The following is a 23,737-nucleotide window of genomic DNA, read 5'->3' on the forward strand; positions in this document are numbered from 1 at the left end:
TGTATAAAACCTGGTTTTGCGCCTGCACTAATTGCTTACGGCCATACCACCCTGAACACGCCCGATCTCGTCTGATCTCGGAAGCTAAGCAGGGTCGGGCCTGGTTAGTACTTGGATGGGAGACCGCCTGGGAATACCAGGTGCTGTAAGCTTTTTCTTTTTCAACTCGAGCTCATTGCCTCCGTGGCCTACCGTGACCTGATGTTTACTGCCAACCGCTTTGGAGGATTTAAGCAACATACAAAGACTGACAACGTCTCTCAAAACTATTTTTGTGAAACATGAGGACAGTATAGTGATACTGCCAGCAGGGAGCACCAGAGAGCTGAAACGACAGTTGTACATTTCTTAAACTTTCACCAACACAAACACGCACGCTCACTTCAGATCATGGGAGGACGTCAAAAATCACCACCCATTCTCTGACACTTTAACCGTTAACCTTGGTTCAAACATTTAACATCACACGCACACGCAGTGTATTTCAGATAATTAATGAATTCAGATGTCACAATGATCGTTTACATGGATAAGGAGTCCTACTGAATCAATTACTGCCGTTTATATCTAACTAATGATTGTTTTTGTAAAAGTGTAACGTCGAGCCTCAGCAGCTTTCTCACTCCTTATGTGCTACTGTATAAAACCTGGATTTGCGCCAGCACTATTTGATTACGGCCATACCACCCTGAACATGCCCGATCTCGTCTGATCTCGGAAGCTAAGCAGGGTCGGGCCTGGTTAGTACTTGGATGGGAGACCGCCTGGGAATACTAGGTGCTGTAAGCTTTTTCTTTTTCAACTCGAGCTCATTGCCTCCGTGGCCTACCGTGACCTGATGTTTACTGCCAACCGCTTTGGAGGATTTAAGCAACATACAAAGACTGACAACGTCTCTCAAAACTATTTTTGTGAAACACTGAGGACAGTATAGTGATACTGCCAGCAGGGAGCACCAGAGAGCTGAAACGACAGTTGTACATTTCTTAAACTTTCACCAACACAAACACGCACGCTCACTTCAGATCATGGGAGGACGTCCAAAAATCACCACCCATTCTCTGACACTTTAACCGTTAACCTTGGTTCAAACATTTAACATCACACGCACACGCAGTGTATTTCAGATAATTAATGAATTCAGATGTCACAATGATCGTTTACATGGATAAGGAGTCCTACTGAATCAATTACTGCCGTTTATATCTAACTAATGATTGTTTTTGTAAAAGTGTAACGTCGAGCCTCAGCAGCTTTCTCACTCCTTATGTGCTACTGTATAAAACCTGGTTTTGCGCCAGCACTAATTGCTTACAGGCCATACCACCCTGAACACGCCCGATCTCGTCTGATCTCGGAAGCTAAGCAGGGTCGGGCCTGGTTAGTACTTGGATGGGAGACCGCATGGGAATACCAGGTGATGTATGCGTTTTCTTTTTCAACTCAAGCTCATTGCCTCCGTGGCCTACCGTGGTACCGTGACCTGATGTTTACTGCCAACCGCTTTGGAGGATTTAAGCAACATACAAAGACTGACAACGTCTCTCAAAACTATTTTTGTGAAACATGAGGACAGTATAGTGATACTGCCAGCAGGGAGCACCAGAGAGCTGAAACGACAGTTGTACATTTCTTAAACTTTCACCAACACAAACACGCACGCTCACTTCAGATCATGGGAGGACGTCAAAAAATCACCACCCATTCTCTGACCCTTTAACCGTTAACCTTGGTTCAAACATTTAACATCACACGCACACGCAGTGTATTGCAGATAATTAATGAATTCAGATGTCACAATGATCGTTTACATGGATAAGGAGTCCTTCTGAATCAATTACTGCCGTTTATATCTAACTAATGATTGTTTTTGTAAAAGTGTAACGTCGAGCCTCAGCAGGTTTCTCACTCCTTATGTGCTACTGTATAAAACCTGGTTTTGCGCCAGCACTATTTGCTTACGGCCATACCATCCTGAACACGCCCGATCTCGTCTGATCTCGGAAGCTCAGCAGGGTCGGGCCTGGTTAGTACTTGGATGGGAGACCGCCTGGGAATACCAGGTGCTGTAAGCTTTTTCTTTTTCAACTCGAGCTCATTGCCTCCGTGGCCTACCGTGACCTGGGGCCTCATGTACTAAGGTTGCGTACGCACAAAAACGTGGCGTACGTCCTTTTCCACGCTCACGTTCAGATGTACAAAACGTGAAATGACCGTAAAAATGTGCGGTCCCCACGCCAGCTCCAGAGCTGTCGTACGCACGTTTCTACAGCTATTGTTCCTTTGGCGACACTTAGAGGTGACGCTGGGAAACTGGGAAAAAAGGTGAAAACCATGACTCATCAGAGTGATTTGCACATCAGAGACACACTAATGAACGATTAACACACCTCGCAATTATATGGGTGGCTATAAAAGCATGCGCAATGGATGAAGAAAATTGTTTTAAAAATGGCTGCGTTAGCGTTGTTAGAGGACATCGCAAATGGTCAAATCCGAAGGGAACGTATATTTAGGGAACGCGAGGACTTACTCGCAAATGATGATGATTAGCTCATGAGCCGATTTCGTTTCCCCAGGCCAGTATTACTGGAGCTGTGCGCAGAGCTGCGGCCGGCCCTAGAGCGCCACACAGCCAGGAGCCAGGGGTTGTCCGTGCCCACACAGGTGCTGACTACGCTGGGGTTCCTGGCAACAGGGGCCTTCCAGCGGGAGCTGGCCGATCGGTCAGGAGTGTGCCAGTCCACCCTGAGCCGAGCCATGCCAGCTGTGTGGGACGGAATCATCATATGAGATTAATATGAGTCCAGACCGGCCTCATATGCATTAATGCATTAATATGAGATAATTAATGCATTCAAAGCCGAGCCACGCCGCCTTGCCCTGTGAATTCAGTTGCAGCGCAAATATAGCAGCAAATACGTTACATTCTTAACCCAGCAGCGGTGTTGTTCAGATACTGATTAAATGGGTTTGTTAACCATGTTTGTTAACCATAATAGTATGGCTCCATGAGTATGCGCACACGTTCTATGTGTTCTTCATCTCTGGGCACTGCGTCCCTTTATGTTTTGCAGCGGTTGCATTTGTTCTCTGTTAAAACACATGGTTAATGTATTATTTTGGAGTTAATAAATTTGGGAAAAAAAACAGGAACACCACTAGTTTCTGGCTACGCCACTGGTGTCACCGATCAAAGCGGCCACTCTCAAATCGAAGGGGGAGAGTTCCCCCACTCCCGTCCCCCCACCTGTTGCGGTCACGCTTCGGCGGTGGGCAGAAACCCTCCGCTTCACCTCCACCTTGAGGTCTGACCACTTTTTTTTAATTTCAGAGTGTGTGCGCTGCTGAGACCCCACTGCATTGACGGCCTCGCAAACACACTCCCACTCACTTCTCTTTTGTTTTGCATTTATCCCGTTTGACAGGGTTCCAATAGCATATGCTTGAGCATTTCTACCTCGTGGAGCAAAATCTCGAGCTCAGACTCCGTGAAGTTTCCTTTTTTGCCTCTGTTCATAGTGCCAGGTGATCGGATTAAGAGGTGAATCTCAGGTCCAGAGGCCTATTTAAATGAAATTGCATATTTAAATGAGGGCGTGGACAGGGAGGAGTTTGGCACCTCGGCATGTGCGCTCAATTCCACGTTGATCGAGATGTACAAAAGAAACGTGCTTGGATCCATGCGTTCGCACACTTTGATACATCTGAATTTATTTGTGCGTAAGACAGTTTCTGGGTTTTGGCGTACGCCAAGTTTCAGTATGAAATCCACGCAAGTCTTAGTACATGAGGCCCCTGATGTTTACTGCCAACCGCTTTGGAGGATTTAAGCAACATACAAAGACTGACAACGTCTCTCAAAACTATTTTTGTGAAACATGAGGACAGTATAGTGATACTGCCAGCAGGGAGCACCAGAGAGCTGAAACGACAGTTGTACATTTCTTAAACTTTCACCAACACAAACACGCACGCTCACTTCAAATCATGGGAGGACGTCCAAAAATCACCACCCATTCTCTGACACTTTAACCGTTAACCTTGGTTCAAACATTTAACATCACACGCACACGCAGTGTATTTCAGATAATTAATGAATTCAGATGTCACAATGATCGTTTACATGGATAAGGAGCCCTACTGAATCAATTACTGCCGTTTATATCTAACTAATGATTGTTTTTGTAAAAGTGTAACGTCGAGCCTCAGCAGGTTTCTCACTCCTTATGTGCTACTGTATAAAACCTGGTTTTGCGCCAGCACTATTTGCTTACGGCCATACCATCCTGAACACGCCCGATCTCGTCTGATCTCGGAAGCTCAGCAGGGTCGGGCCTGGTTAGTACTTGGAGGGGAGACCGCCTGGGAATACCAGGTGCTGTAAGCTGTTTCTTTTTTAACTCGAGCTCATTGCCTCCGTGGCCTACCGTGACCTGATGTTTACTGCCAACCGCTTTGGAGGATTTAAGCAACATACAAAGACTGACAACGTCTCTCAAAACTATTTTTGTGAAACATGAGGACAGTATAGTGATACTGCCAGCAGGGAGCACCAGAGAGCTGAAACGACAGTTGTACATTACTTAAACTTTCACCAACACAAACACGCACGCTCACTTCAGATCATGGGAGGACGTCCAAAAATCACCACCCATTCTCTGACACTTTAACCGTTAACCTTGGTTCAAACATTTAACATCACACGCACACGCAGTGTATTTCAGATAATTAATGAATTCAGATGTCACAATGATCGTTTACATGGATAAGGAGCCCTACTGAATCAATTACTGCCGTTTATATCTAACTAATGATTGTTTTTGTAAAAGTGTAACGTCGAGCCTCAGCAGGTTTCTCACTCCTTATGTGCTACTGTATAAATCCTTGTTTTGCGCCAGCATTATTTGATTACGGCCATACCATCCTGAACACGCCCGATCTCGTCTGATCTCGGAAGCTCAGCAGGGTCGGGCCTGGTTAGTACTTGGATGGGAGACCGCCTGGGAATACCAGGTGCTGTAAGCTGTTTCTTTTTCAACTCGAGCTCATTGCCTCCGTGGCCTACCGTGACCTGATGTTTACTGCCAACCGCTTTGGAGGATTTAAGCAACATACAAAGACTGACAACGTCTCTCAAAACTATTTTTGTGAAACATGAGGACAGTATAGTGATACTGCCAGCAGGGAGCACCAGAGAGCTGAAACGACAGTTGTACATTACTTAAACTTTCACCAACACAAACACGCACGCTCACTTCAGATCATGGGAGGACGTCCAAAAATCACCACCCATTCTCTGACACTTTAACCGTTAACCTTGGTTCAAACATTTAACATCACACGCACACGCAGTGTATTTCAGATAATTAATGAATTCAGATGTCACAATGATCGTTTACATGGATAAGGAGCCCTACTGAATCAATTACTGCCGTTTATATCTAACTAATGATTGTTTTTGTAAAAGTGTAACGTCGAGCCTCAGCAGGTTTCTCACTCCTTATGTGCTACTGTATAAAACCTGGTTTTGCGCCAGCACTATTTGATTACGGCCATACCATCCTGAACACGCCCGATCTCGTCTGATCTCGGAAGCTCAGCAGGGTCGGGCCTGGTTAGTACTTGGATGGGAGACCGCCTGGGAATACCAGGTGCTGTAAGCTGTTTCTTTTTCAACTCGAGCTCATTGCCTCCGTGGCCTACCGTGACCTGATGTTTACTGCCAACCGCTTTGGAGGATTTAAGCAACATACAAAGACTGACAACGTCTCTCAAAACTATTTTTGTGAAACATGAGGACAGTATAGTGATACTGCCAGCAGGGAGCACCAGAGAGCTGAAACGACAGTTGTACATTTCTTAAACTTTCACCAACACAAACACGCACGCTCACTTCAGATCATGGGAGGACGTCCAAAAATCACCACCCATTCTCTGACACTTTAACCGTTAACCTTGGTTCAAACATTTAACATCACACGCACACGCAGTGTATTTCAGATAATTAATGAATTCAGATGTCACAATGATCGTTTACATGGATAAGGAGTCCTACTGAATCAATTACTGCCGTTTATATCTAACTAATGATTGTTTTTGTAAAAGTGTAACGTCGAGCCTCAGCAGGTTTCTCACTCCTTATGAGCTACTGTATAAAACCTGGTTTTGCGCCAGTACTATTTGCTTACGGCCATACTACCCTGAACACGCCCGATCTCGTCTGATCCCGTTCAGGTGTGCAACCAGGAAGTGAGCAGTGAGCAGAGAGAGCAGGTGGAGAGAGCAGGTGGACTTTTTTGTTTGTGCTAGATTTAAAGTGAGTGAGTGTGTTTTACTTTTTGTTTTAGTTTTTTTCATTCCCCCAGCAGCTTGCTGTTCGGGGGAACGTCTTTTTTGTTTTTTGTTTGTGTGTGTGTTTGAATGAGTGACGTAATGGAGAGGAGAGAGCGAGTAGAGAGGAGTAGGACGGATCTCATGGCAACTGACAGCGGACCGGCAAGCACAACGACACAGAATATGGACAACGGCATGGAGCAGACATCGCCCAAGAACACCGACCATGGAAAGACCCCGACCACGAGCAGGATCATGGACAACGGCAAGACGCAGCAACCGACAAAGAACGCCGACATTGGAAAGGAAACGACTATGAGAAGGATCACGGACAACAGTAAAAGTACCTCGGAACTTCTTCAAAGCACAGATAAGAAATTTGAGAAGGAGCTTACCTTGGCGGTAGAGATCGTTGGAGATGAGATGGTGACTATGATGGAGCTTCTAAGTGAGGTTAAAAAAACGTGCGGGGTGGTGAATGGATGCCGTTTTAAAATGCCCAAAAAGTACGAAATAACAATGGACAATGTTGAAGGGAAGGATAAACTGTTAGATGGGATTAGAATAAAGAAGAGCACGGTAGTGGCAAAAGAAATTAGAAATGACGAATTAGTTGTATCTTTTTTAAACTTGCCGACGTACATTGTGGATGGTGTCATTCTTGCCAAACTTGCAGAATGGGGAGTTAAGGCAATCTCGCCAATTAAAAGAAGAATGTGGCCAGGAACTGACATAGCCGATGGAACCAGGTTCTTGAAGGTCCGGTTCACTGAAACAGTGAAATCGCTACCTTACACAACGAAGTTCGAAACACTAGAGGGGGGAGAGTACTTCCGCGTGATCCATGACAGGCAGATGAAAGTATGCAGATTATGTATAAAACCGGGTCACATCTTCCGAGAATGCCCAGAATTCAGATGTCACAGGTGTAAAAAACAGGGACACTATGCAAGGGAGTGTGTTCCAGAAGCAGCGGAGAGAGAGGATGTCAGCGTCGCGGAGGAGGTCAACGTCGCGGAGGAGGTCAACAGCACTGACGGTGAGGAGGAGGAGACGGAGGACAGCGACGAGGACGACATGCAGACGGAGGGAGACCTAGGGGGCGTCCCAGAGAGCAGGGCGGAGACCATGGTGCAGAACCAAAGACGGCATCCCCTGAGTGACGTCGCAGCAGGAGACGTGTTGGGAGCTGTGGGGCAGGAGGAGAGCCGGTCCGGAGAGGAATCGAGTGGAGAGAAGGCTCCTCGCGAGACGACTCCAGCAGACGGAACCGGCAGCGTTGGGGTAAAGGAGCATGGAGATGGAAACCGAGACGAGAGGGAAACTGCGATGGACTTCATGATTATCGAGGATATTTCAGAGGCAGAGAGTGTAAGCAGACCGCAGAAGGAACGAAAGGCGGAGGAGACCACAAAGAAAAGAAAAGCTGCGCTCCAAGCTGAGGAGAAAAGGAGGAAGAGGGAGGAAAGAAGGACAAAATGAAGGTTGGGAATGAAACCGTAATTATGTGTTTAATGTTAAGCTTGATTTCATTCAACACAAATGGGCTAAGGAATCAAAGCAAATTTGGAAAACTATTAATTAAATGTAAAAATAATGACATGTTATGTCTGCAAGAAACGAACTGGACAGACCATATCATGAAAGATATAAAAACGAAATGGACAGACATTATGTATGCAAACCATGGTACGGATAAATCATGTGGGGTAGCAATCCTGATAAAAAATAATACTGTAGAAAACCTCAAAGAAATCTACAAAGATAAAAAAGGAAGAGTCATAATCATAGAATTTAAATACAAAAAGATAGAGTACAGAATAATTAATATATATGCACCAAATATAGAAGCAGACAGGAAGGCTTTTCTTTTGGATTTAGGAAAATGGTGTGTGGGAAACTGTATAATAGTGGGAGATTTTAATTTAAAAAGTACAAGGTTGGATATGGCAAGAGGGAAGGAATTTAAAAATGATGCTTCAAGAAAGGTTTTTCTGAAAACAATGGAGGAAAAACAATTAATTGATGTATGGAGAAACGAAAACCCAAACAGGAGAGAGTACTCAAGAAGGCAAATGGTAATGGGGGAATTAAAACAAAGCCGAATAGACTTGTGTATAGCACATCAGACAATGGTTAAATTTATAAAAAATATGATGTATAAATTCACATCATTCAGTGACCATGCAATCCTGTCAATAGAGGTTGGTACTGGGATAGAGAGAAGGGGAGGAGGAGTGTGGTGCCTAAACAGTACTCTCCTAGAGGAAGAGGGATATAGAAATAAAATAGTGGCCTGCATAGAGAATGGAAGAAAGAACATGGACATGTGTAGAAACAAGGGATTATGGTGGGAAAGACTGAAGCAAAAGATAAGGACAATAAGTATTAGATATGCAAAGGTCCGGGCTTTTAAAGAAAGAGAGAAAATAAAATGTTTGAAGGATGAGCTGGCAGAAGAGGCAGAAAGAATTGATAAGGATCCAAAACATAGCATAGAAAAATACATAAAGGTGAAATCCAAACTGGACGTTTATGAACAGAATAAATGTATGGGGGCAATAACAAGGAGTAGGGAGAAATATGCGATGAAGGGGGAGAGATGCACAGGCTATTTTTTGGGATTAGAAAAAAGGAAACAGGAAAGGGTATTTATTGAAGAGTTAGAAAATGAAAATGGAGAGATAATAAATGATTTTGTAGACATTATTGGAAATGTTGGGACATTTTATAAAAATCTATACAAAAAAGGAAATGCAAAGAAGGAAGATATAAATGCAGTATTAGGTAATATTAATAAAACGATAACAAATGATGAGAAAAGTATGTGTGATGACAACATCAAAGACATAGAAATAAAGGAAGCAATAATGTCATTAAATACCAATAAAAGTCCGGGAACAGATGGCCTTACAAGTGAATTTTATCAAACATTTATAGACGATCTGCTACCAATTTTAAACATACTTTATGCAGAGATGGAGAAGGAGCAGGAGATACCAGAGTCGCTGGCAACAGGACTAATAACGATCATATATAAAAATAAGGGAAGCAAAAGAAAACTGGAAAACTATAGGCCGCTAACTGTACTAAACACGGATTACAAGATCTTAACAAAGGTATTAGCAAACAGAATAAAAACAGCAGCACCAACAATCATAGCACCAACACAGGCGTATGGGATACCAGGGAGGGACATATCGGACATTATTTGCACAATAAGGGACACAATCGAATGCATGGGGAAGGATGGTGGAATTATTTTAAGTATGGACCTTAATAAAGCCTTCGATAGGGTTGAGCATAGTTTTTTATTTTGCACATTAGAAAAATTTGGTTTTGGGCAAAGAATAATCAACTGGATTAAATTATTGTACAAAAATGCAAGGAGTAGGATAAAAATAAATGGAGCTATAACAGATCCTTTTCCATTGGAAAGATCTGTGAGGCAAGGGTGCCCGCTATCGGCAGTACTTTACAGCTTAACTGCAGAAAGTCTCGCGGAAATGATAAAGAAGGATAAGGAAATAGAGGGGATAAAATTGCCAAATGGGGGTGAAAGCAAAATACAGCAATATGCTGATGACACCACATGTATGGTAAAAAATATGAATAGCGTGAAAAGGATAATGGGAAAAATGGAAATATATGGGAGAGCAGCAGGGGCTAAAGTAAATATAGACAAAACTGAAATAATGTACGTCGGAAATATAAACCAAAATGATTGTAACATACCTTTTAGAGTTTCAAATGATTATATGAAAATATTGGGGATAAATATGGGAGTGAAAGAAAAGGAGGCGAGAGATGAGACATGGAATGGGGTAATAAATAAAGTGAAAAACACATTAAATGCGTGGAAGCCGAGGAGATTGAAATTAAAGGGGAAGGTTTTAGTGGTAAATGCATTAATACTATCCCAGATTGTCTATGTCTTGACTGTGATAGACATGCCAGAGTGGGTGCACAAAGAGCTAAACGGCACAATTACAAATTACATTTGGGATGGGAAACTGGCAAGAATAGCACAAAAGACACTGATAGGGAAATATGAAGAAGGAGGATTGAAATTGGTGGACTTGAATATTAAGAAAAAAGCAATACGAATAAAAACTGTTAAAAAGTATCTGTACGATAGGGTTGATTATGGATGGAAAAATGTTTTTAAGGAATATTTATATAAAAATGGAAGATGTGAAGAAAACGGTCTAATAATGATAATGAAAAACTCCATGTATGAGAAAGTGCCTAGATATTATAAAGAGGTGTTTGATGCATGGGGGAAATACAGAATAAACATTAAATATGAATGCACAAAATACAGTCAGGTAATAAATCAACCAATATGGTGTAACCCATTGATAAAAATGAACAATAACATGCTATGGGATAAAAAAATATTTTATTCTGGACTAACGCAAATAAAACATTGCCTATATGAATTCATACCTGGGTTTCTAAGATACCAGGCTATAATAGACACAGTTAAGGAGTATGATGAAGAAATGAACGAAACCACTACTGTAAATATGTACGATAAAATAAAAGAAAGCATACCAATAGATTGGGTGAGGCAAATAGAAAATAACGTGGTTATAGAAAGGAAAATAACGTTCCCCGAGTTATATATAGAAAATAATGGGGAAAAAAAGCCACTAAGGGATTCAAAGATAAAGGACTACTACAAAGCGCTGATCCAAAAGGAATTTAAGGAACCTGCATCGGAAAAGGTTTGGGAAAAGGTGTTCCCAGGTATGGAAGGAAATCAAATATGGGAGCAGTGGAATGTAAGCAAAAATAGTATAGAATGTCAGGATCATGATTTTAAATTACGGCACAACAGACTGTACACAAATGTGGTGATACACCAAATAAATAAGGATGTAAGAAGGGAGTGCGATGTATGCAAAACTGATCCGGAGACATTAATGCATTTATATTATGAGTGTGACAAATTGAAGATCTTTTTCATGAAGTTAAAGGAATTCTTGCAGGAGAACTGGGGGAAGCAGTATTTTGAGGGAAAGGACTGGAAAAAAACATTTCTGTTTGGAGTATGGGAAAAGAAGGAGAAAGTAAAGATAAATATGATAAACTATGTACTAAGTCATGCTAGATATGCTGTATGGCTAAGAAGGAATCTAGCACATTTTGAACAAAAAATAATATCTGTCTGGGCCTACTTTGTATCGGGGTTGAAAAAAGACATACGTTTAATTTTTAAGTATGAAAAGGAAGAATTTAAACATTTTGTTAATGGATGCAGTTTCATTTCTATCAATGACAAAGGAAAACTGATGTGTATGATTGAATAATGCTTGGCAGGAGGACCTACTTGTTAAAATGCTGATGTTATTGTTTACTTTTATTTTATTTATTTTGTGATTTTACATTTGAATTCAAGTATATGTTTTTTCCCCTCTGTGTAGATTACGCTTGTATATAAAATCTGATTTATTTTTATAATAAAAGATTAAAAAAAAAAAAAAACACGCCCGATCTCGTCTGATCTCGGAAGCTAAGCAGGGTCGGGCCTGGTTAGTACTTGGATGGGAGACCGCCTTGGAATACCAGGTGCAGTATGCTTTTTCTTTTTCAACTCGAGCTCATTGACTCCGTGGCCTACCGTGACCTGATGTTTACTGCCAACCGCTTTGGAGGATTTAAGCAACATACAAAGACTGACAACGTCTCTCAAAACTATTTTTGTGAAACACGAGGACAGTATAGTGATACTGCCAGCAGGGAAAACCAGAGAGCTGAAACGACAGTTGTACATTTCTTAAACTTTCACCAACACAAACACGCACGCTCACTTCAGATCATGGGAGGACGTCCAAAAATCACCACCCATTCTCTGACACTTTAACCGTTAACCTTGGTTCAAACATTTAACATCACACGCACACGCAGTGTATTTCAGATAATTAATGAATTCAGATGTCACAATGATCGTTTACTTGGATAAGGAGTCCTTATCCAAGTAAACGATATCAATTACTGAATCAATTACTGCCGTTTATATCTAACTAATGATTGTTTTTGTAAAAGTGTAACGTCGAGCCTCAGCAGCTTTCTCACTCCTTATGTGCTACTGTATAAAACCTGGTTTTGCGCCAGAACTAATTGCTTACGGGCATACCACCCTGAACACGCCTGATCTCGTCTGATCTCGGAAGCTAAGAAGGGTCGGGCCTGGTTAGTACTTGGATGGGAGACCGCCTGGGAATACCAGGTGCTGTAAGCATTTACTTTTTCAACTCGAGCTCATTGCCTCCGTGGCCTACCGTGACCTGGGGTCTCATTTATAACCGTTGCGTACGCACAAAACGGGGCTGAAAGTTGCGTACGTGACTTTTCACGCCAAGGTTGTGATCTATAAAAAACCAACTTGACGGGAAAATGTGCGCAGCCCTAAGCAAACTCTGACCCATGCGTACGCATGGTTTGGAGGAAAAGGAGAATTGGCGACACAGACGGTGTGGTGGTGAACTGAAGTCAGACCGAAGAATTGCAGAGTGAGAAGAACGATTATGTTTTATCATCGCCCTTCATCAATTTAATTTCAACCCGTATCTGTGGTAGAAATTAGTGAGTATATTCTATGATAAACCATGATTATTAATAGGTTTTATATTTTAAATAGTGGAAAGCATTGTGTTTGCAGAATCTGGATTCAGAACAGATGGTGCACAGGAATGTATAGGGAACTGGGGGGAAGCTAAGTTGGTCTAAGGCCTTTCAGCCTTGGGTCAAGCTAAAGTTGACCTCAGCCTTTTTAGCCTTGGGTCATCTTGGCTAATGAGGTTGATCCATGCAGACCACTGAACTGGGCAGTTGATAACATGCTGTGACGAAGATTGACGGGCGGAAACCCCATTGTGACTCCATTGTAAACAAAGAAATTCCTATACGTGTATAAGTGAGGCTGCAGCCCAATGTGGGGCCAGTGACTTTGCAAACCCACTCAGGCTGTTGTCGTTGTTGTTTTACTGCACGATAAAGTCTTTTGTCAATTCTTGCTCCGGACCCCTCGTTTTCATTTTACTCTCTCTCTCGAATTAGTCTAAGTGTTTTAAATCTCGATTAATCTCCGACATATCATGCGTTAAATCCTAATCAGAATAATTTAAGTCCACTGCGTTATTTCTCAGTTATAACTCCAGAAATATCTCCTTAGAATAGAAATAAAAAGAAATTCTCTATATTTAATCCCGTCACTCCATACTGTCCACTGACGTCAATAACATAATATTTTTATGTGACACTGTAAACACATGATCAAATGTCAATTAAATCCCAAGTGTGAAAAACCAAGCCACACTCATCACAATCGTTGTCCGTTACTCTTGATGCTTTTCATGACAAATCAGGCATTAAAAAGGGGTTATGTTCAAGAACATTTTACGTGGGTAATTACAAACTGATTATCCAAGGCGTTCTCGTCAGTCTTATTACCGTAACCCTATAAATACAGAGGTGAGCGCCGTGGTAATGCTGCACCATATGGCACTTCTGGCGGACCATGCAGGATTCGGAGGGAGAGGGTATTTAGGGACCATAACGATTTATTGGTAGGCTACATAAAAATATGTAACTCTATGTCAGACCACTTCTTTTTTAATTCTGGGACTGTGCGCTCCGTGCTACTGACAGAGTTCACTGCTGCAGCAACATGTTGCCACTCACTCTGCTTTTTGTTGTTGGCGATTCCAATCCCGTGACCGCCGAACAAAACTACCTTTCGGGCCTCCATCTCACCCACAAGTGTCTCCACTTCAACCTCCGTGACATATCGCTTTTTTGATTTTCTCAGTACTTCTGCCATTGTTTCCAACAAGACATAATACCGGCATCTGAGTCTGTTTTATATGCAGATCGCATTCATGAGGTCATTTGCATTGACCATTTATGGTTAAAAAGGGGCGTGTAGAGGGCGGAACGTGAAGCTGATTCAGCTGCGCACAATTATAGTCAGTATGTGATTTATAAAGCAAAGATTGCGTACAGGTGTGCGTACGCAGTGTTTTATAAATCCGAATATTTTTTGGCGCACGCAAAACTTGGCTTCTGGGCGTACGCACATTTTTAGTAACGATCCCACGCACAGTTTTATAAATGAGACCCCTGATGTTTACTGCCAACCGCTTTGGAGGATTTAACCAACATACAAAGACTGACAACGTCTCTCAAAACTATTTTTGTGAAACATGAGGACAGTATAGTGATACTGCCAGCAGGGAGCACCAGAGAGCTGAAACGACAGTTGTACATTTCTTAAACTTTCACCAACACAAACACGCACGCTCACTTCAGATCATGGGAGGACGTCAAAAAATCACCACCCATTCTCTGACCCTTTAACCGTTAACCTTGGTTCAAACATTTAATATCACACGCACACGCATTGTATTGCAGATAATTAATGAATTCAGATGTCACAATGATCGTTTACATGGATAAGGAGTCCTACTGAATCAATTACTGCCGTTTATATCTAACTAATGATTGTTTTTGTAAAAGTGTAACGTCGAGCCTCAGCAGGTTTCTCACTCCTTATGTGCTACTGTATAAAACCTGGTTTTGCGCCAGCACTATTTGCTTATGGTCATACCACCCTGAACACGACCGATCTCGTCTGATCTCGGAAGCTAAGCAGGGTCGGGCCTGGTTAGTACTTGGATGGGAGACCGCCTGGGAATACCAGGTGCTGTAAGCTTCTTCTTTTTCAACTCGAGCTCATTGCCTCCGTGGCCTACCGTGACCTGATGTTTACTGCCAACCGCTTTGGAGGATTTAAGCAACATACAAAGACTGACAACGTCTCTCAAAACTATTTTTGTGAAACATGAGGACAGTATAGTGATACTGCCAGCAGGGAGCACCAGAGAGCTGAAACGACAGTTGTACATTTCTTAAACTTTCACCAACACAAACACGCACGCTCACTTCAGATCATGGGAGGACGTCAAAAAATCACCACCCATTCTCTGACACTTTAACCGTTAACCTTGGTTCAAACATTTAACATCGCACGCACACGCAGTGTATTTCAGATAATTAATGAATTCAGATGTCACAATGATCGTTTACATGGATAAGGAGTCCTACTGAATCAATTACTGCCGTTTATATCTAACTAATGATTGTTTTTGTAAAAGTGTAACGTCGAGCCTCAGCAGCTTTCTCACTCCTTATGTGCTACTGTATAAAACCTGGTTTTGCGCCTGCACTAATTGCTTACGGCCATACCACCCTGAACACGCCCGATCTCGTATGATCTCAGAAGCTAAGCAGGGTCGGGCCTGGTTAGTACTTGGATGGGAGACCGCCTGGGAATACCAGGTGCTGTAAGCTTTTCCTTTTTCAACTCGAGCTCATTGCCTCCGTGGCCTACCGTGACCTACCGTGACCTGATGTTTACTGCCAACCGCTTTGGAGGATTTAAGCAACATACAAAGACTGACAACGTCTCTCAAAACTATTTTTGTGAAACATGAGGACAGTATAGTGATACTGCCAGCAGGGAGCACTAGAGAGCTGAAACGACAGTTGTACATTTCTTAAACTTTCTCCAACACAAACACGCACGCTCACTTCAGATCATGGGAGGACGTCAAAAAATCACCACCCATTCTCTGACACTTTAACCGTTAACCTTGGTTCAAACATTTAACATCGCACGCACACGCAGTGTATTTCAGATAATTAATGAATTCAGATGTCACAATGATCGTTTACATGGATAAGGAGTCCTACTGCATCAATTACTGCCGTTTATATCTAACTAATGATTGTTTTTGTAAAAGTGTAACGTCGAGCCTCAGCAGCTTTCTCACTCCTACTGTATAAAAACTGGTTTTGCGCCTGCACTAATTGCTTACGGCAATACCATACTGAACACGCCCGATCTCGTCTGATCTCGGAAGCTAAGCAGGGTCGGGCCTGGTTAGTACTTGGATGGGAGACCGCCTGGGAATACCAGGTGCTGTAAGCTTTTTCTTTTTCAACTCGAGCTCATTGACTCCGTGGCGTACCGTGACCTGATGTTTACTGCCAACCGCTTTGGAGGATTTAAGCAACATACAAAAACTGACAACGTCTCTCAAAACTGTTTTTGTGAAACATGAGGACAGTATAGTGATACTGCCAGCAGGGAGCACCAGAGAGCTGAACCGACAGTTGTACATTTCTTAAACTTTCACCAACACAAACACGCACGCTCACTTCAGATCATGGGAGGACGTCAAAAAATCACCACCCATTCTCTGACACTTTAACCGTTAACCTTGGTTCAAACATTTAACATCACACGCACACGCAGTGTATTTCAGATAATTAATGAATTCAGATGTCACAATGATCGTTTACATGGATAAGGAGTCCTACTGCATCAATTACTGCCGTTTATATCTAACTAATGATTGTTTTTGTAAAAGTGTAACGTCGAGCCTCAGCAGCTTTCTCACTCCTACTGTATAAAAACTGGTTTTGCGCCTGCACTAATTGCTTACGGCAATACCATACTGAACACGCCCGATCTCGTCTGATCTCGGAAGCTAAGCAGGGTCGGGCCTGGTTAGTACTTGGATCGGAGACCGCCTGGGAATACCAGGTGCTGTAAACTTTTTCTTTTTCAACTCGAGCTCATTGACTCTGTGGCGTACCGTGACCTGATGTTTACTGCCAACCGCTTTGGAGGATTTAAGCAACATACAAAAACTGACAACGTCTCTCAAAACTGTTTTTGTGAAACGTGAGGACAGTATAGTGATACTGCCAGCAGGGAGCACCAGAGAGCTGAACCGACAGTTGTACATTTCTTAAACTTTCACCAACACAAACACGCACGCTCACTTCAGATCATGGGAGGACGTCAAAAAATCACCACCCATTCTCTGACACTTTAACCGTTAACCTTGGTTCAAACATTTAACATCACACGCACACGCAGTGTATTTCAGATAATTAATGAATTCAGATGTCACAATGATCGTTTACATGGATAAGGAGTCCTACTGAATCAATTACTGCCGTTTATATCTAACTAATGATTGTTTTTGTAAAAGTGTAACGTCGAGCCTCAGCAGCTTTCTCACTCCTTATGTGCTACTGTATAAAACCTGGTTTTGCGCCTGCACTATTTGCTTACGGCCATACCACCCTGAACACGCCCGATCTCGTCTGATCTCAGAAGCTAAGCAGGGTCGGGCCTGGTTAGTACTTGGATGGGAGACCGCCTGGGAATACCAGGTGCTGTAAGCTTTTCCTTTTTCAACTCGAGCTCATTACCTCCGTGGCCTACCGTGACCTACCGTGACCTGATGTTTACTGCCAACCGCTTTGGAGGATTTAAGCAACATACAAAGACTGACAACGTCTCTCAAAACTATTTTTGTGAAACATGAGGACAGTATAGTGATACTGCCAGCAGGGAGCACCAGAGAGCTGAACCGACAGTTGTACATTTCTTAAACTTTCACCAACACAAACACGCACGCTCACTTCAGATCATGGGAGGACGTCAAAAAATCACCACCCATTCTCTGACACTTTAACCGTTAACCTTGGTTCAAACATTTAACATCACACGCACACGCAGTGTATTTCAGATAATTAATGAATTCAGATGTCACAATGATCGTTTACATGGATAAGGAGTCCTACTGAATCAATTACTGCCGTTTATATCTAACTAATGATTGTTTTTGTAAAAGTGTAACGTCGAGCCTCAGCAGCTTTCTCACTCCTTATGTGCTACTGTATAAAACCTGGTTTTGCGCCTGCACTATTTGCTTACGGCCATACCACCCTGAACACGCCCGATCTAGTCTGAACTCGGAAGCTAAGTAGGGTCGGGCCTGGTTAGTACTTGGATGGGAGACCGCCTGGGAATACCATGTGCTGTATGATTTTTCTTTTTCAACTCGAGCTCATTGACTCCGTGGCGTACCGTGACCTGATGTTTACTGCCAACCGCTTTGGAGGATTTAAGCAACATACAAAAACTGACAACGTCTCTCAAAACTATTTTTGTGAAACATGAGGACAGTATAGTGATACTGCCAGCAGGGAGCACCAGAGAGCTGAACCGACAGTTGTACATTTCTTAAACTTTCACCAACACAAACACGCACGCTCACTTCAGATCATGGGAGGACGTCAAAAAATCACCACCCATTCTCTGACACTTTAACCGTTAACCTTGGTTCAAACATTTAACATCACACGCACACGCAGTGTATTTCAGATAATTAATGAATTCAGATGTCACAATGATCGTTTACATGGATAAGGAGTCCTACTGAATCAATTACTGCCGTTTATATCTAACTAATGATTGTTTTTGTAAAAGTGTAACGTCGAGCCTCAGCAGCTTTCTCACTCCTTATGTGCTACTGTATAAAACCTGGTTTTGCGCCTGCACTAATTGCTTACGGCCATACCACCCTGAACAAACCTGATCTCGTTTGATCTCGGAAGCTAAGCAGGGTCGGGCCTGGTTAGTACTTGGATGGGAGACCGCCTGGGAATAACAGGTGCTGTAAGCTATTTCTTTTTCAACTCGAGCTCATTGACTCCGTGGCCTACCGTGGCGTACCGTGACCTGATGTTTACTGCCAACCGCTTTGGAGGATTTAAGCAACATACAAAAACTGACAACGTCTCTCAAAACTGTTTTTGTGAAACATGAGGACAGTATAGTGATACTGCCAGCAGGGAGCACCAGAGAGCTGAACCGACAGTTGTACATTTCTTAAACTTTCACCAACACAAACACGCACGCTCACTTCAGATCATGGGAGGACGTCAAAAAATCCCCACCCATTCTCTGACACTTTAACCGTTAACCTTGGTTCAAACATTTAACATCACACGCACACGCAGTCCTCTCCTGGAACCGTCACCTTATCGTGGTGGAGAGGTTTGCGTGTCCCTGTGAACCTGAGGGCTGTGTTGTCTGGAGCCTTGTGCTCCTGGTAGGGTCTTGGCAGAGTGGTCTCAGGCGAGGGGCCAGACTAAGAATGGTTCAAAAATCCTCAATGAATATCGAAAAAAGAGGAGATGTGACCCGGCCCGGAGGAAGCCCGGGGCCCCCGTCTGGAGCTAGGCCCAGACGGAGGGCTCGATGGCGAGCGCCTGGTGGCCGGGTTTGCCACGGAGCCCGGTCGGGCACAGCCCGAACAAACTACGTGGCACCCCCCCTCTCTTCATCTCATGGGCCCACCACCTGTGGGAAGACCCGTTGGGGTCGGGTGCGCAGCCACATGGGTGGCAGCGAAGGTCAGGGGTCTCGACGGACCAGACCCGGGCGGCAGAAGCTAGCTCTGGGGACGTTGAACGTCACCTCGCTGTGGGGAAAGGAACCAGAGCTTGTGAGGGAGGTGGAGCGCTATCAGTTAGATCTGGTGGGGCTTACCTCCACGCACAGTCTCAGCTCTGGTACCGTACTCCTGGATAAGGGTTGGACTCTATTCTTCTCCGGAGTTGCCAAGGGCGTGAGGCGCCGGGCGGGTGTGGGGATACTCATAAATCCCCGGCTGAGCGCCGCGGTGTTGGAGTTTACCCCGGTAGACGAGAGGGTCGCCTCCCTGCGCCTAAGGGTTGTAGGGGGGAAAACTCTGACTGTTGTTTGTGCGTATGCACCAAACAGCAGTTCAGAGTACTCGGCCTTCTTGGAGACCCTGAATGGAGTCCTGTATGGGGCTCCAGTAGGGGACTCCGTAGTTCTGCTGGGTGACTTCAACGCCCACGTGGGCAACGATGGAGACACCTGGAGAGGCGTGGTGGGGAGGAACGGCCTCCCTGATCTAAACCCGAACGGTCGTTTGTTATTGGACTTCTGTGCTAGTCATGGATTATCCATAACAAACACCATGTCGAACATAAGGGTGCTCATAAGTGTACCTGGTACCAGAGTACCCTAGGCCGAAGATCAATGATCGATTTTGTGATCGTGTCATCTGATCTGAGGCCGCATGTTTTGGACACTCGGGTAAAGAGAGGGGCGGAACTGTCAACCGACCACCATCTGGTTGTGAGTTGGATCAGGGAATGGGGGAAATTTCCGGATAGACCTGGTAAGCCCAAACGCGTAGTGCGGGTGAACTGGGAACGTCTGGAGGAGGCCCCCGTCCTAGGTATCTTCAACTCACACCTCCGGCAGAGTTTTTCTAGCATTCCTGTGGAGGTTGGGGACATTGAGCCGGAGTGGGCTGTGTTCAAAGCCTCCATTGCTGAAGCTGCGGTGGCTAGCTGTGGCCTCAGGGTCTTAGGCTCCTCAAGGGGCGGTAACCCTCGGACACCGTGGTGGACACCGGTGGTCAGGGAAGCCGTCCGATTGAAGAAGGAGGCCTTCCGGGATATGATATCCTGGAGGACTCCTGACTCGGTTGCAGGATACCAACAGGCCCGAAGGGCTGCAGCTGCTGCCGTGTCGGAGGCTAAGCAGCGGGTGTGGGAGAAGTTCGGAGAGGCCATGGAGAAGGACTTTCGGTCGGCACCAAAGTGTTTCTGGAAGACTATCCGGCACCTCAGGAGGGGGAAACGGGGAACCGTCCAAGCTGTGTACAGTAAGGAGGGGACTCTGTTGACCTCAACTGAGGAGGTCGTCGGACGTTGGAAGGAACACTTTGAGGAACTCCTGAACCCGAATAACACGCCCTCTATGTTGGAGGCAGAGCTCGAGGTTGATGGTGTTTCGTCGTCAATTTCCCTGGTGGAGGTCACTGAGGTAGTCAAACATCTCCGCAGTGGCAAAGCCCCAGGGATTGATGAGATTCAGCCAGAAATGCTAAAGGCTCTGGGTGTTGAGGGGCTGTCATGGTTGACACGCCTATTCAACATCGCGTGGGAGTCGGGTACAGTGCCAAAGGAGTGGCAAACCGGGGGTGGTGGTTCCCCTGTTCAAAAAGGGGGACCAGAGAGTGTGTGCCAATTACCGGGGTATCACACTTCTCAGCCTCCCTGGTAAAGTCTACTCCAAGGTACTGGAAAGGAGGGTTCGGCCGATCGTCGAACCTCAGATTGAAGAGGAACAATGCGGTTTTCGCCCCGGACGTGGAACTACGGACCAGCTCTTCACTCTCGCAAGGATCCTGGAGGGGGCCTGGGAGTATGCCCATCCGGTCTACATGTGTTTTGTGGATCTGGAGAAGGCGTATGACCGGGTCCCCCGGGAGAAACTGTGGGAGGTGCTGCGGGAGTATGGGGTAAAGGGGTCTATCCTCAGGGCCATCCAATCCCTGTACTCCCAAAGCGAGAGCTGTGTTCGCGTCCTCGGCAGCCAGTCAGTTTCGTTCTCGGTGGGTGCTGGGCTCCGCCAGGGCTGCGCCTTGTCACCAATCCTGTTTGTGATATACATGGACAGGATATCGTGGCGTAGTCGTGGTGGGGAGGGGTTGCAGTTCGGTGGTCTGAGGATCTCGTCACTGCTTTTTGCGGATGATGTGGTCCTCATGGGATCATCGGCCTGTGACCTTCAGCACTCACTGGATCGGCTGGCGGCCGAGTGTGAAGCGGCTGGGATGAGGATCAGCACCGCTAAATCTGAGGCCATGACTCTTAGCAGGAAACCGATGGATTGCTTACTCCGGGTAGGAAATGAGTCCTTAGCCCAAGTGAAGGAGTTCAAGTACCTCGGGGTCTTGTTCGCGAGTGAGGGTACTATAGAACGTGAGATTGGCCGGAGAATCGGAGCAGCGGGGGCGGTATTGCGTTCGCTTTACCGCACCGTTGTGACGAAAAGAGAGCTGAGCCGCAAGGCAAAGCTCTCGATCTACCGGTCGATTTTCGTTCCTATCCTCACCTATGGTCATGAGGGCTGGGTGATGACCGAAAGGACGAGATCGCGGGTACAAGCGGCCGAGATGAGTTTTCTCAGAAGGGTGGTTGGCGTCTCCCTTAGGGATAGGGTGAGAAGCTCAGCCATCCGTGAGGAACTAGGATTAGAGCCGCTGCTCCTTTACTTAGAAAGGAGTCAGCTGAGGTGGTTCGGGCATCTGGTAAGGATGCCCACTGGGCGCCTTCCTTGGGAGGTGTTTCAGGCACGTCCAGTGGGGAGGAGACCTCGGGGAAGACCAGGACTAGGTGGAGAGATTATATCTCACACTGGCCTGGGAACGCCTCGGGATCCCCCCGTCAGAGTTGGTCAATGTGGCCCGGGAAAGGGAAGTCTGGGGCCCCCTGCTTGAGCTGCTCCCCCCGCGACCCGACCCCGGATAAGCGGAAGAAAATGAGATGAGATGCACACGCAGTGTATTTCAGATAATTAATGAATTCAGATGTCACAATGATCGTTTACATGGATAAGGAGTCCTACTGAATCAATTACTGCCGTTTATATCTAACTAATGATTGTTTTTGTAAAAGTGTAACGTCGAGCCTCAGCAGCTTTCTCACTCCTTATGTGCTACTGTATAAAACCTGGTTTTGCGCCTGTACTATTTGCTTACGGCCATACCACCCTGAACACGCCCGATCTCGTCTGAACTTGGAAGCTAAGCAGGGGCGGGCCTGGTTAGTACTTGGATGGGAGACCGCCTGGGAATACCAGGTGCTGTAAGCTTTTTCTTTTCACTCGAGCTCATTGACTCCGTGGCCTACCGTGGCGTACCGTGACCTGATGTTTACTGCCAACCGCTTTGGAGGATTTAAGCAACATACAAAAACTGACAACGTCTCTCAAAACTATTTTTGTGAAACATGAGGACAGTATAGTGATACTGCCAGCAGGGAGCACCAGAGAGCTGAACCGACAGTTGTACATTTCTTAAACTTTCACCAACACAAACACGCACGCTCACTTCAGATCATGGGAGGACGTCAAAAAATCCCCACCCATTCTCTGACACTTTAACCGTTAACCTTGGTTCAAACATTTAACATCACACGCACACGCAGTGTATTTCAGATAATTAATGAATTCAGATGTCACAATGATGGTTTACATGGATAAGGAGTCCTACTGAATCAATTACTGCCGTTTATATCTAACTAATGATTGTTTTTGTAAGAGTGTAACGTCGAGCCTCAGCAGCTTTATCACTCCTTATGTGCTACTGTATAAAACCTGGTTTTGCGCCTGCACTAATTGCTTACGGCCATACCACCCTGAACACGCCCGATCTCGTCTGATCTCGGAAGCTAAGCAGGGTCGGGCATGGTTAGTACTTGGATGGGAGACCGCCTGGGTATACCATGTGCTGTAGCTTTTTCTTTTTCAACTCGAGCTCATTGACTCCGTGGCGTACCGTGACCTGATGTTTACTGCCAACCGCTTGGGAGGATTTAAGCAACATACAAAAACTGACAACGTCTCTCAAACTGTTTTTTGTGAAACATGAGGACAGTATAGTGATTACTGCCAGCAGGGAGCACCAGAGAGCTGAACCGACAGTTG

The 23,737-nt window shown here is 44.8% G+C and overlaps 17 non-coding genes across 17 annotated transcripts; all 17 read left to right on the top strand.

Moving 5' to 3' along the window:
• The first annotated feature begins 33 nt into the window (after nucleotides 1–33).
• On the top strand, nucleotides 34–152 carry LOC130397115 (5S ribosomal RNA). Its single transcript, XR_008899719.1, has one exon. It is a non-coding gene; the product is annotated as a 5S ribosomal RNA (ribosomal RNA).
• Nucleotides 153–670: 518 nt separating this feature from the next.
• On the top strand, nucleotides 671–789 carry LOC130394297 (5S ribosomal RNA). Its single transcript, XR_008897469.1, has one exon. It is a non-coding gene; the product is annotated as a 5S ribosomal RNA (ribosomal RNA).
• Nucleotides 790–1,309: 520 nt separating this feature from the next.
• On the top strand, nucleotides 1,310–1,429 carry LOC130395577 (5S ribosomal RNA). The gene has a single exon (XR_008898620.1). It is a non-coding gene; the product is annotated as a 5S ribosomal RNA (ribosomal RNA).
• A 527-nt stretch (nucleotides 1,430–1,956) lies between these two features.
• On the top strand, nucleotides 1,957–2,075 carry LOC130401342 (5S ribosomal RNA). The gene has a single exon (XR_008903804.1). It is a non-coding gene; the product is annotated as a 5S ribosomal RNA (ribosomal RNA).
• Nucleotides 2,076–4,271: 2,196 nt separating this feature from the next.
• On the top strand, nucleotides 4,272–4,390 carry LOC130395025 (5S ribosomal RNA). Its single transcript, XR_008898127.1, has one exon. It is a non-coding gene; the product is annotated as a 5S ribosomal RNA (ribosomal RNA).
• A 519-nt stretch (nucleotides 4,391–4,909) lies between these two features.
• Nucleotides 4,910–5,028, top strand: LOC130394832 (5S ribosomal RNA). Its single transcript, XR_008897952.1, has one exon. It is a non-coding gene; the product is annotated as a 5S ribosomal RNA (ribosomal RNA).
• A 519-nt stretch (nucleotides 5,029–5,547) lies between these two features.
• LOC130394833 (5S ribosomal RNA) lies at nucleotides 5,548–5,666 on the top strand. The gene has a single exon (XR_008897953.1). It is a non-coding gene; the product is annotated as a 5S ribosomal RNA (ribosomal RNA).
• Nucleotides 5,667–12,464: 6,798 nt separating this feature from the next.
• On the top strand, nucleotides 12,465–12,583 carry LOC130395172 (5S ribosomal RNA). The gene has a single exon (XR_008898258.1). It is a non-coding gene; the product is annotated as a 5S ribosomal RNA (ribosomal RNA).
• Nucleotides 12,584–14,936: 2,353 nt separating this feature from the next.
• On the top strand, nucleotides 14,937–15,055 carry LOC130401256 (5S ribosomal RNA). The gene has a single exon (XR_008903720.1). It is a non-coding gene; the product is annotated as a 5S ribosomal RNA (ribosomal RNA).
• Nucleotides 15,056–15,574: 519 nt separating this feature from the next.
• LOC130401123 (5S ribosomal RNA) lies at nucleotides 15,575–15,693 on the top strand. Its single transcript, XR_008903581.1, has one exon. It is a non-coding gene; the product is annotated as a 5S ribosomal RNA (ribosomal RNA).
• A 521-nt stretch (nucleotides 15,694–16,214) lies between these two features.
• LOC130394366 (5S ribosomal RNA) lies at nucleotides 16,215–16,333 on the top strand. Its single transcript, XR_008897532.1, has one exon. It is a non-coding gene; the product is annotated as a 5S ribosomal RNA (ribosomal RNA).
• Nucleotides 16,334–16,844: 511 nt separating this feature from the next.
• Nucleotides 16,845–16,963, top strand: LOC130395858 (5S ribosomal RNA). The gene has a single exon (XR_008898863.1). It is a non-coding gene; the product is annotated as a 5S ribosomal RNA (ribosomal RNA).
• Nucleotides 16,964–17,482: 519 nt separating this feature from the next.
• LOC130400518 (5S ribosomal RNA) lies at nucleotides 17,483–17,601 on the top strand. Its single transcript, XR_008903000.1, has one exon. It is a non-coding gene; the product is annotated as a 5S ribosomal RNA (ribosomal RNA).
• Nucleotides 17,602–18,130: 529 nt separating this feature from the next.
• Nucleotides 18,131–18,249, top strand: LOC130395813 (5S ribosomal RNA). Its single transcript, XR_008898823.1, has one exon. It is a non-coding gene; the product is annotated as a 5S ribosomal RNA (ribosomal RNA).
• A 519-nt stretch (nucleotides 18,250–18,768) lies between these two features.
• On the top strand, nucleotides 18,769–18,887 carry LOC130394463 (5S ribosomal RNA). The gene has a single exon (XR_008897618.1). It is a non-coding gene; the product is annotated as a 5S ribosomal RNA (ribosomal RNA).
• A 3,897-nt stretch (nucleotides 18,888–22,784) lies between these two features.
• LOC130400603 (5S ribosomal RNA) lies at nucleotides 22,785–22,903 on the top strand. The gene has a single exon (XR_008903081.1). It is a non-coding gene; the product is annotated as a 5S ribosomal RNA (ribosomal RNA).
• A 527-nt stretch (nucleotides 22,904–23,430) lies between these two features.
• Nucleotides 23,431–23,549, top strand: LOC130395427 (5S ribosomal RNA). The gene has a single exon (XR_008898484.1). It is a non-coding gene; the product is annotated as a 5S ribosomal RNA (ribosomal RNA).
• The last annotated feature ends 188 nt before the right edge of the window (nucleotides 23,550–23,737 follow it).

This window comes from Gadus chalcogrammus, chromosome 12 (genome assembly GCF_026213295.1).
Source record: "Gadus chalcogrammus isolate NIFS_2021 chromosome 12, NIFS_Gcha_1.0, whole genome shotgun sequence".
NCBI lineage: Eukaryota > Metazoa > Chordata > Actinopteri > Gadiformes > Gadidae > Gadus > Gadus chalcogrammus.